The sequence below is a fragment of the Ranitomeya imitator genome, chromosome 2, assembly GCF_032444005.1.
Source record: "Ranitomeya imitator isolate aRanImi1 chromosome 2, aRanImi1.pri, whole genome shotgun sequence".
NCBI classification, from domain to species: domain Eukaryota; kingdom Metazoa; phylum Chordata; class Amphibia; order Anura; family Dendrobatidae; genus Ranitomeya; species Ranitomeya imitator.
Window position 1 is genome coordinate 211,583,734 of NC_091283.1, and position 12,348 is coordinate 211,596,081.

Genomic DNA, 12,348 nt, shown 5'->3' on the forward strand with positions numbered 1-12,348 from the left:
AGGCCTCCACTGACCACACCACTGCGGCCCGTGTACCCCTGGAACCAATTTAAAATTGCCTACAGCCATGTGTTATTATTTTAGGCCTTCGATGCCTGTCTGCGGTCACTCCTTCCACTAGGCCTCCACTGACCACACCACTGCTGCCCGTGTACCCCTGGAACCAACATCAGAAAATATAAAAATAAGTATTTTGCTTATAAAAAAGAAAATACTGGAGAGATATCAAATGCAGACATTTTAACATTAAAAACAAACACATACAACAAAAATCTGGTGCAGTACTAAAAATGGCCACCAGCTACAATAACTTTCTCCTGCAAGTAGTTAACTGAAAGGTTTTTTCAATTTTAAACACAGATATGGCATCCACCGAGTGTTGTCCTGTCGCGTCTTCTTTATATTATTGCCAAGAAGATGCAAAACAATGAAAATAATAAAATCATTATTTACCAAAAAAATAGAGTAAGTCAAAACCACATTGCAAATAAACATTCATTACAAATAAAGAAGCAGGGCGCGTCCGAGGGTGAGTATATACCTAATAAGAATATAATCACCCTCGGACGCGCCCTGCTTCTTTCCGACAGCCTTCCTTCCTAAGAATCAGCCCTTCCGTGGTGTAGAGAGAGGGTTTGTTACACTCCAAGGTGTTCCCCAGGTTGCCTTTCCTGAGCTTCGATCTTCCGGCTCTCGTTTAGTAGTTGTTGGAAACTACGCTGCATTGGGCCTACAAATTGGGTATGGGGTGTAGAGAGATGGTGTGTTCCACTCCAAGGTGTTCCCCAGGTTGCCTTTCCTGAGCTTCGATCTTCCGCCTCTCGTTTAGTAGTTGTTGGAAACTACGCTGCATTAGGCCTACAAATTGGGTATGGGGTGTAGAGAGATGGTGTGTTCCACTGTAGAGAGATGGTGTGTTCCACTCCAAGGTGTTCCCCAGGTTTCCTCTCCATTGCTTCGATCTTCCGGCTCTCGTTTAGTAGTTGTTGGAAACTACGCTGCATTAGGCCTACAAATTGGGTATGGGGTGTAGAGAGATGGTGTGTTACACTCCAAGGTGTTCCCCAGGTTTCCTCTCCATTGCTTCGATCTTCCGGCTCTCGTTTAGTAGTTGTTGGAAACTACGCTGCATTAGGCCTACAAATTGGGTATGGGGTGTAGAGAGATGGTGTGTTACACTCCAAGGTGTTCCCCAGGTTTCCTCTCCATTGCTTCGATCTTCCGGCTCTCGTTTAGTAGTTGTTGGAAACTACGCTGCATTGGGCCTACAAATTGGGTATGGGGTGTAGAGAGATGGTGTGTTCCACTCCAAGGTGTTCTCCAGGTTGCCTTTCCTGAGCTTCGATCTTCCGGCTCTCGTTTAGTAGTTGTTGGAAACTACGCTGCATTAGGCCTACAAATTGGGTATGGGGTGTAGAGAGATGGTGTGTTACACTCCAAGGTGTTCCCCAGGTTTCCTCTCCATTGCTTCGATCTTCCGGCTCTCGTTTAGTAGTTGTTGGAAACTACGCTGCATTAGGCCTACAAATTGGGTATGGGGTGGAGAGAGATGGTGTGTTCCACTCCAAGGTGTTCCCCAGGTTTCCTCGCCAATGCTTCGATCATCATGCTCTCGTTTAGTAGTTGTTGGAAACTACGCTGCATTAGGCCTACAAATTGGGTATGGGGTGTAGAGAGATGGTGTGTTCCACTCCAAGGTGTTCTCCAGATTGCCTTTCCTGAACTTCTATCTTCAGGCTCTCATTAAATTGTGGTTAAACGGAACAACTGCATTTGGCGTACTAGTTGGTTTGGGGCCTATATCGGTGTCTGCCGCTCCTTGCTGTTCTCCTGGTTTCCTGTCCTGAAATTCCGTTTTCAGGCGCTCGTTAAGTAGTTGTTAATGTTAGACTGCATTTGGCCTACTAGTTGGGTTGGGGCCTACTATCGGTGTCTGCCACTCCTTGCTGTTCTCCTCCACTGAACAAAGCTGTGCCGCCTGTTTACTACTGTTGCCAATTTTGAACTGCATTTCGACTACTTACTGATTTGGGCCTAATCTCTGTGTCAGCCTCTCATTCCAGTTGTCCTCCACTGCAATGCCCCCTGATTAGTCCTGTGTTACCAATTTTGAACTGCATTTAGCCCACTTTATTCTTTGGGCCTATATCTGTGTTTCCTCCTCATCCTGCCCATTGCCCAGCCAGTGATAGATGAGTCTGCTGGTACATTGACCCATAACGCAACATTTCCCGTGCACGCTACACTGCAAGATTGTGACCCTGCTGAAAGTCAGGTCCCCCTTCCCGCATACCATACCACCTTACACGGGGACAAACAGGAAGGTGCAGATGAAAGTGCAGGTTCCTTCATCAGGTGGGGGGAGGAATACCAGTTGGCGACGTCACTGGCACAGGGCCTCTCATGGTACGCAAAAGTGTTGCTGCCGGTGGGAGGCGCCCCCGCCGTGCAAACACACCGCTGTACTTTGAGGGGCCCTGTGCCAGTGCCAATGCCAACGAGTGGGTCCCCCCTGCTTGCTCAGGTTCACAGCACTTGCAAAGTTGAAATACTTACCTCTCCCTGCTCCACTGCCGTGACGTGGTCCAGATTTCCTGGGCCCACTAATTACTTGAACCAGCCCTACCCACCACAACTTTAGCCAAATGACCCCCAATTTCAAATGCCTTCCAATTATTATAAGGTAAATTACGCTTGACAAGCTTCATTAAGAAGAATGGATGGTTTTGACATTAAAATGGGCACTCTAGGTGTTTTCCTGGCCCCCACTCACTGCCGACTATGCTGCCCCATTGACTTGCATTGGGTTTCGTGTTTCGGTCGATCCCGACTTTACGTCATAATCGGCCGATTTCACTCGACCCGACTTTTGAGATAGTCGGGTTTCGCGAAACCCGACTCGACTCTAAAAAGGTCAAGGTCGCTCAACTCTACCTGGTAGTCTTTACCTCTGAGGCCTATTGCTGCCCGACACCATATTAACATTTCACTCCTGGGGGGTATTGCAATGGGGATTGAGTCACTCACTGTGGCATGGCCAATTTCTCCACCAGCTAGTTCTACCTGCTGTCTCTGTACCAGAGCTCTGATTTCTTTCTGCAGGACACGTTGCTCACTGGAACCAGCTTTTTCTGCCACCTGCTGTAACAAGACAATAACCTCTGCAAGACAATTTTCTATGACATTAGTACCAATGGTCATCATAGGGTTATATTCATGGCGATCGATATCAACAATCACGATCCCTTGGGATTTTAACTCTACCCGCCTCACTTTAATGGTGACCTCTTTGTATCCCACTTGTGGTAAGGGCTGGCCGTTACTGGCTACTATGGTGAAATCATCATCAGGGCCACGAGTAATGTCGGTGTCTTCCCAATAACATTTATAAAGGACGTAAGCCATAGTTGTCACCTGAGAACCAGTGTCCAACAGAGCGTTCATGGGGATACCGTCGATCACAATGGGGAGAACAGGTCGTCCTCCAATGTATTTGGCTCGCCAGTTGTTTGGGCCTGGTTGTCCTACTCCTGGGGGTTGGCCCTTTGCCCCAGGGGTTGCACATTTAAATGACAGTACCTTGCAATGTGGCCTGCCTGATTGCAGCGGCGGCAGATGGGTTGTCCATCCTGATGATAGCGATCGTCGTCTCTGCCTCTGGTCGGCGGGGTCCTCTTCGGTCATCGCCACGGAACATCCTCCAGTCTGGAAGCCAGCTTGATCTTCTCCTTGGGGGCCTCCTGTAGAGACTGCACGGTCCGGGCTAATGCAGCAACGTTCTTGGTCAGCTCCTGTAGCTGGAGGCGTAGTCCTGCGGGAGAATCATCTTCCAGGGTCTGAGCATCGGCCTCCACAGAGACTTGAGGATAGGGTGCCATCTCCTGGTGGTATGTGAGGGCTGGGCACCTAGGGGGAACTGCACGGCTGAGCTGCCGTTGCTGTAGCACCTGGATGGCCTTGTCTTTGAACTGTGCAAAGGCCAGGTCAGGATTCTGCATGGCCAGGAGGTGCAGTTGGGCCCTTTGGTTATTGCACAGGAGTCCCTCAATTAACTGCTCCTTTAAGAGTTTGTCCCCATCTGGCTCATTGTTAGGGTCAACCTGCCTGACTGCCCGCAGTGCTTCCTGGAGATTAAGGGCATAGTCTCGTAGGCTATCCTGCGGCCTCTGCTTGCACCCATAGAACGTCAATTTAATTTCTGTAGCGGTGCGGGTATCAAAGGTGGTCTTAAGTTTGGCAAAGAGTCGCGGCACAGTCTCTTTATCCGCAGATGGCCTGGATTTCACCTCCCTCTGGGCCGCTCCAAGCAGTTGGCCCGTTACAATATGAACTTTCTTATGCTCTGTCAGGGGATAAACTTCAAGCAGGCTGCAAAGTCTCTTTAAAGTCAGCTAATGTATGCGATTCCCTGGAATATTGTGGGAGCCAGGCTGCTCCAGGTATGTATGGCATGGAGAAGGGCATGATGGCTGCTGTAACTGAGACGGCGCCCGGCTGGCTGATAGGAGCGGCGGGCTCTGCGGCTGCGCCTACCGCTGGGCCTGCAAGGCCTGGGGGTGCCATTAGGTCTGCGGCTGCGACCGCCGCCAACTCCCCTCCCAGAGAAGACATGGCAATTTCCCCTTGCTAACCTGATAGAAGCCGGCGTCTCCCTTTTGCGGCTCCGCTGTACGACGTCTCCACTTCCGGCATTCCAGGCAGCAGCGTGGCACCCGTCCTTCCTGCTTCGCGCTCTTTTCGGCTGACTACGCCCGCGAAGGTACGTCCCCTCCTCCTCGCGCTCCACGTTGCGCGGCAATGGTGGGTTTTGGTGGGAAATGGCAATACACAGTCTTTTAGCACAAACAGTTCAAATATAATTCTGGCGCACATGACCTGATTTTCAGGCTTAAGTAGATCCTGCTCGTGACGCCAAAGTTGGAGCGCCCCCGTAGGGATGAGGGGTACTCGGTACCGGGTCCTTCAGCTCTCAAGGGGCATGTCACATTGGCTGACCCGGTCCGTGGCCCTCGGGAGGTCTGTTGTAAATTGGGGAAAGGTCTTTAAAGGGATAATGTTTGTGACGCCACCTGTGGTATTCGGTCAGGGTGACCAACGCTGCTTAGGGGTCAGCTGGGGTGATGTTATGGCAGCTAGATGGTGTACCTTCCCACAGGTAAAGTGTGTCCCCAGGGCTTCCCAGTGTGGAGATGGTGAATAGTGGATGATGTGAGGCGCAGTGAAGAACGAGGACACAAGGTGGCAGTACTGAAGGCTTCAGCGTCCCCAGTCCAGAGCACCAGATCACAGGGCTGGCAGAGTCTGGCCTGTCTGAAGGCAAATCCAGAGTCCCCTTATCCAGGTGGAAATCAGTAGCCTTCCTCTAGCGCCTGGATGTTGTAGTACCTTACTGCTAAGCTTCTCATAAGGTCCTCACAACTGTTGTTGGTGTTCTAGATGTTATGTCTTTCTCTCTGTCCCCCAGATGGATAGGAACAACCCGTATGACGGATGGCCTGAGGCTTTTTACAGGAACTCTAGCATGCCCCAGCCTACACAAGTTGCCACAGTGCCTGCTGGGTGTAGGTGCGGATCAGCAATGTGCAAATATCTGTCCTGCCAGTCTCTGAAGTAAAGTGTAGAGATCCTTACTCCCTCGGTATTCTGGCTACCGGATTCCTGCGCCTCAGAAGGAAGCAGCCTGCTCCTGGCTGGTCTCCCTCTGATATTCCTCTCCTGTGCTCTGCTTTCCTGCACACTCTCTGCAATATGTTCACTTTAGTGTTTTCTTCCAGGAGCTGCAGCACTTCAGGCTCCAGGACTCCGTCCTCCCCCTCTGTCTTCCTGACGGGAACTGAACTCTGAACCCCTTTTCCCTCCAGATCAGGATGTTTTATAGGGGAGTTCACCTAAAACAGGCTTAGAGCTCCCCCTTCTGGTCTGAAGTGTGAACTTGTTGCATGCATAGTGTTTACCTGGTAAAGAGATCTCCTTTATTGCCTTCAGACATAACATCACTCCCCCTGGTGGAAGAATGACATTACTGCAACAACCAGGACCCTGGGGCGCTGCATAAGTTTCACATTTTGTTTGCTAAATGTGATATATACCCTGACTAGGAAAAACACACAAACATATTACTAGATTCATGGCACAGCAATTTGGTCTGTATGCTTACAAATGTCAAGGCTGATTCTTAGTTCCAGTCAGGCCCTGATAACTGATGAATATATTTATGATTGAGATTACAAGGTTTTCCGGTTTCAAAAAAACTCTATTCCCAGGAGTGGCTTGTTCTTGTGTCTGTTATTGTCTTCTGTGCTGATGTCACATCCACAGCGCTGCAGTCAATCAGTGAGCTTAGGGGCTCTGAGCAACTCGTGCAGAATAACTAGTGCTGAAATCATATCAACAACACTGCCTCAAAAACAATAAGAAACACCAGGAGAAGCATAAGCAGATGCTCAGCCCAGGGAGGGTGAATAAAGCCCAGTAAATACCTGTGATATATTATGGGGCTGTGCACATATCTGATTTTTTCCTAGGAGGTTGGAGTGTGATTGAGTGTGACGACAGAGAGGTCTTTCATACAGGTAACAAGTTCAAACAGGTGCAATTAATACAGGTAATGAGGGCAGAGTATGAGGCTTCTTATAGAAAGCCTAACCAGTCTTTGAGAGTCAGAATTCTTGCTGGTTAGTCAGTGATCAAATACTTATTTCATGCAATAAAATGCAAATTAATTATGCAAAAATCATACAATGTGATTTTTTTTGTTTTTTATTTTTAGATTCTGTCTCTCACAGGTGAAGTGTTCCGACGATAAAAATTACAGACCTCTCCATTCTTTATACGTGGGAAAATGTTCAAAATTAGCAGTGGATCAAATACTAATTCCCCCCAGTGTATATGTGCCTGCTAGTGTTGAGCGATACCTTCCGATATTTGAAAGTATCGGTATCGGATGGTATCAGCCGATACCGGCAAAATATCGGATCTCGCCGATACCGATACCCGATACCAATACAAGTCAATGGGACACAAATATCGGAAGGTATTCCTCGATGGTTCCCAGGGTCTGAAGGAAAGGAAACTCTCCTTCAGGCCCTGGGATCCATATTAATGTAAAAAATAAAGAATAAAAATAAAAAATATGGCTATGCTCACCCCTCCGAAGGACCCTGGCTCTCAGCGGTGCAAGCGTCCGCCTCCGTTCCTGAGAATGCAGAAAGTGAAGGACCTTCGATGACATCGCGGTCAGGTGACCGGTCACCTGACTGCTCACATGACCGCTCACCTGACCGCGACGTCATCGAAGGTCCTTCACTCTCTGCATTCTCAGGAACGGAGGCAGACGCTTGCAGCGGTGACAGCGGAGAAGCTACCTCCATATATAATATACAAAAAAAGGTTGCACTCTATCATGCCAAAACACGTCGAATATGAAATACATGAAATATGAATAGCAAAATTCCTTTTTGAACATTAGGAGAAAATTTATTTATTTATATTACATATGGAGGTAGCTGCTCCTGGTATGCACCTATTCACACTGGTTTGGATGTGCCAGTCTTTTTTCTGTCATTTTCATGTTAGCTTATTGACTGAGCACTCCTCCCTTCACCATCTGGTTTTTAATTACATCTATTCACACTTGGTTCCGACCAACCCATATGTAGGCTTTGCTGAGAGAGGTGTCCATATTCACCCAAGCATGCAGACATTAGCCTTTGGTAAGTGTTCACATTTAGACAGGGAGGTCAGGGACCCATCAGATTAGTGAGACCACCTTGACGATGGTTGATGGGCTCACACTATTTGGCCAAATTCTGTGCTAAGCGTCTCAAAAAAATTTTTCCTAATGTTCAAAAAGCAATTTTGCTATTCATATTTCATGTATTTCATATTTGACGTGTTTTGGCACGATAGAGTGCAACCTTTTTTTGTATATTATATATGGAGGTAGCTGCTCCTGATATGCACCTATTCACACTAGTTTGGATGTGCCAGTCTTTTTTCTGTCATTTACAGAATTGAGCTTGGCAAAAAGGAAAAGAGCTCACCACGCTTGCTCGTATGCTGTGAGCTGAATGAAGTACTCGGAGCCGTTGGGTGCCACACCCTACTGGAGAAGCACAGTGAAGCATGGAGAGAAAGAGGCAGTGATGCTGCACAAACAGCTGATGTAATAAAAAATTCTTTGCTTGTTATCCATTAAAACAAGTGAATCCATACAATAGTGGTGCTAAAACTGATGTGTTTCTGTAGTAAAATGTCCTTAGTTGTATTGACACCAGAACTCAGCTTAGTTCACCATTAGGTTCAATACTTATCTTAGTTGGTTTAATAGAGCTGTGAGGACTCCGGCTCTTATAGTCATTCTATAGATGTAAAAATATCATAAAATGGTAAGTAGCAACATAAATCCATTTCAATATGTATAAATAAAGTATATAAAATACATACATATAACCCATACCCCAAGTTCTAGATTTTGGAGATCCAATAGAAGGAAAATGTACTCATTGCATTTTCAAGGTTTAAGGTATGTAGTATATCTGGTGAGATCTTGGGTGCGTGTCTAGTTGACCCTGGGGATAATTTGGCTGGAGGCAGTAACCCAGGAGAGACCAGTAGTGTACTTATTAGTGACTTACCCACATGATCGCCTTGCAAGTGTATCAAACAGTATCTGAGCCACGCAAGGACTCCTGCCTTGCTAACCGAAGCTGGCCATCGTACACACATACATGGCTATTGACTGAACGATGCTTTGGCTGACCCATCGGCCAACAGCCATCTCAGTTGACTCTCCCATACACAAGAGCACTCGTTCAGCCAAGCGCTATTGTGTTCTCGATGAGAAAGGAGCCAAGAAAACAATGTGAATAACAGTCCACAATTGGATTAACATCTCTCCCGACCATACACATTAGGCCATTTGTGGCCAACATCAACGGGTTTGGCCAACATTAGTCGAATGTGTATGGAGGCCCTAAGTTTGAATCACTTATAAACTGTGTTTGTTTCCTATTCTGCTACTCTTGAAATTGCATCTGCTTGGCCGGTTCCTGCTCTCCTTAAGCCACTTTAAATGTTTAAGATTGAGGACTAATATTTGGAGTTTTATAGATGCCTTTATACAGATAGATATATGACCAATGTAGCAAACTACAAAAAGAGTTTTCAGAAAGCCGAGCAGCCGTGTTAGCACAGTTGCTACCAATACACACAGCCGAAAATATTACTGTCATGACAATGTTGACTCACGGTAAGAAGGCAAAGTCTGAGTCATGTATTGCTGGCTTATTTCTCTTTAATTAAATAGGATGATCACATCTAGACAGAGGATGACTGTCTCATTAGACAACTTAGAGTTGCTTGTCTCAACAATTTAGCCCAGGCGGGTATGACAAGTTACCACAAACAAGCAAAAGTATAGCAGACCGATATAGAGTGCTTTCTAATCTATTCTTTTTTGCACAAACAATGAACACATCATTCAGGGAAAGAAAAACTCTTCAATTTACAGCATAGATTTATATATGATTGAAATGTAATATCAATGATGACGTTTTAAAACTAACATCCCAGTATGTATATATATATATATATATATATATATATATATATATATATATATATATACAGTTGGTACGGAAGGTATTCAGACTCCCTTAAATTTTTCACTCTTTGTTTCATTGCAGCCATTTGGTAAATTCAAAAAAGTAAATTTTTTTCTCATTAATGTACACTCTGTACCCCATCTTGACTGAAAAAAGGCAGAAATTTAGTAATTTTTGCAAATGTATTAAAAAAGAAAAGTTGAAATATCACATGGTCATAAGTATTCAGCCCCTTTGCTCAGTATTGAGCAGACGCACCTTTTCATCTAGTACAGCCTTGAGTCTTCTTGTGAATGATGCAACAAGTTTTTCACCCCTGGATTTGGGATCCTCTGCCATTCTTCCTTGCAGATCCTCTCAAGTTCCTTCAGGTTGGATGGTGAACGTTGGTGGACAGCCATTTTCAGGTCTCTCCAGAGATGCTCAATTGGGTTTCAAATGGTCACATAGTTGTTCTGAAGCCACTCCTTTGTTATTTTAGCTGTGTGCTTAGGGTCATTGTCTTGTTGGAAGGTGAACCTTTGGCCAATTGTGAGGTCCAGGGCACTCTGGAAGAGGTTTTCATCCAGGATATCTCTCTACTTGACCGCATTCATTTATCCTTCAATGACAACCAGTCGTCCTGTCCCTGCAGCTGAAAAACTCCCCCATAGCATGATGCTGCCACCACGTTTCACTGTTGGGATTGTATTGGGCAGGTGATGAGCAGTGCATGGTTTTCTCCACACATACCGCTTAGAATTATCACCAAAAAGATCTATCTTCTTCTCATCAGATCAGAGAATCTTATTTTGCATAGTCTGGGAGTCCTTCATGTGTTTTTTAGCAATCTCGATGTGGGCTTTCATATGTCTTCCACTGAGGATAGGCTTCCGTCGGGCCACTCTGCCATATAGCCTGACTGGTGGAGGGCTGCAGTGATAGTTCAGTTTGTGGAACTTTCTCCCATCTCCCTACTGCATCTCTGGAGCTCAGCCATAGTGATCTTGGGGTTCTTCTTTACCTCTCTCACCAAGGCTCTTCTCCCACGATTGCTCAGTTTGGCTGGACGGCCAGGTCTAGGAAGACTTCTGGTGGTCCCAAACTTCTTCCATTTAAGGATTATGGAGGCCACTGTGCTCTTAGGAACATTGAGTACTGCAGAAATTCTGTTGTACCCTTGGCCAGATCTGTGTCTTCAAACAATTCTGTCTCTGAGCTCCTTGGCTAGTTCCTTTGACCTCATGATTCTCATTTGGTCTGACATGCACTGTGAGCTGTGAGGTCTTATATAGACAGGTGTGTGCCTCTCCAAATCAAGTCCTATCAGTTTAATTAATCACAGCTGGACTCCAATGAAGGAGAAGAACCATCGCAAGGAGCATCACAAGGAAATGGACAGCATGTGACTTAAATATGAGTGTCTGAGCAAAGAGTCTGAATACTTATGACCATGTGATATTTCAGTTTTTCTTTTTTAATAAATTTGCAAAATAATTCTACATTTCTGTTTTTTTTCTTCAGTCAAGATGGGATGGATGCAGAGTGTACATTAATGTGAATTTTTTGTATTTTATTTATCAATTGGCTGCATTGAAACAAAGAGTGAAAAATTTAAAGGGGTCTGAATACTTTCTGTACCCACTGTATATATACACTGCTCAAAAAAATAAAGGGGACACTAAAATCCCACATCCTAGATATCACTGAATGAAATATTCCAGTTGTAAATCTTTATTCATTACATAGTGGAATGTGTTGAGAACAATAAAAGCTAAAAATGATCAACGTAAATCACAACTAATATCCCACGGAGGTCTGGAGTTGGAATGGTGCTCAAAATCAAAGTGGAAAATGAAGTTACAGGCTGATCCAACATCAGTGGAAATGCCTCAAGACAAGGAAATGATGCTCAGTAATGTGTGTGGCCTCCACGTGCCTGTATGACCTCCCTACAATGCCTGGGCATGCTCCTGATGGTCGCCTGAGCGACTAAAGCATCTGCCAACTCCTGGACAGTCTGTGGTGCAACGTGACGTTGGTGGATGGTGCGAGACATGATGTCTCAGATGTGTTAAATCGGATTCAGGTCTGGGGAACGGTCAGGCTGGTCCATAGCTTCAATGCCTTCATTTGCAGGAACTGCTGACACACTCCAACCACATGAGGTCTGGCATTGTCCTGCATTAGGAGAAACCCAAGGCCAACTACACCAGCATATGGTCTCACAAGGGGTCTGAGGATCTCATCTCAGTACCTAATGGCAGTCAGGCTACCTCTGGTGAGCACATGGAGGGCTGTGCGGCCCTCCAAAGAAATGCCACCCCACACCATTACTGATCCACTGACAAACCAGTCATGCTGAAGGATGTTGCAGGCAGCAGATCGCCCTCCATGGCGTCTCCAGACTCCATCACGTCTGTCCCATGTGCTCAGTGTGAACCTGCTTTCATCTGTGAAGCGCACAGGGTGCCAGTGTCGAATTTGCCAATCCTGGTGTTCTGTGGCAAATGCAAAGCATCCTGCACGGTGTTGGGCTGTGAGCACCACCCCCATCTATGGATGTTGGACACTCAGACCATCCTCATGGAATCAGTTTCTAACCGTTTGTGCAGACACATGCACATTTGTGGCCTGCTGGAGGTCATTTGGCAGGGCTCTGGCAGTGCTCTTCCTATCCCTCCTTGCACAAAGGCAGAGGTAGCGGTCCTGCTGCTGGGTTGTTGCCCTCCTACGGCCCCCTCCATGTCTCCTGGTGTACTGG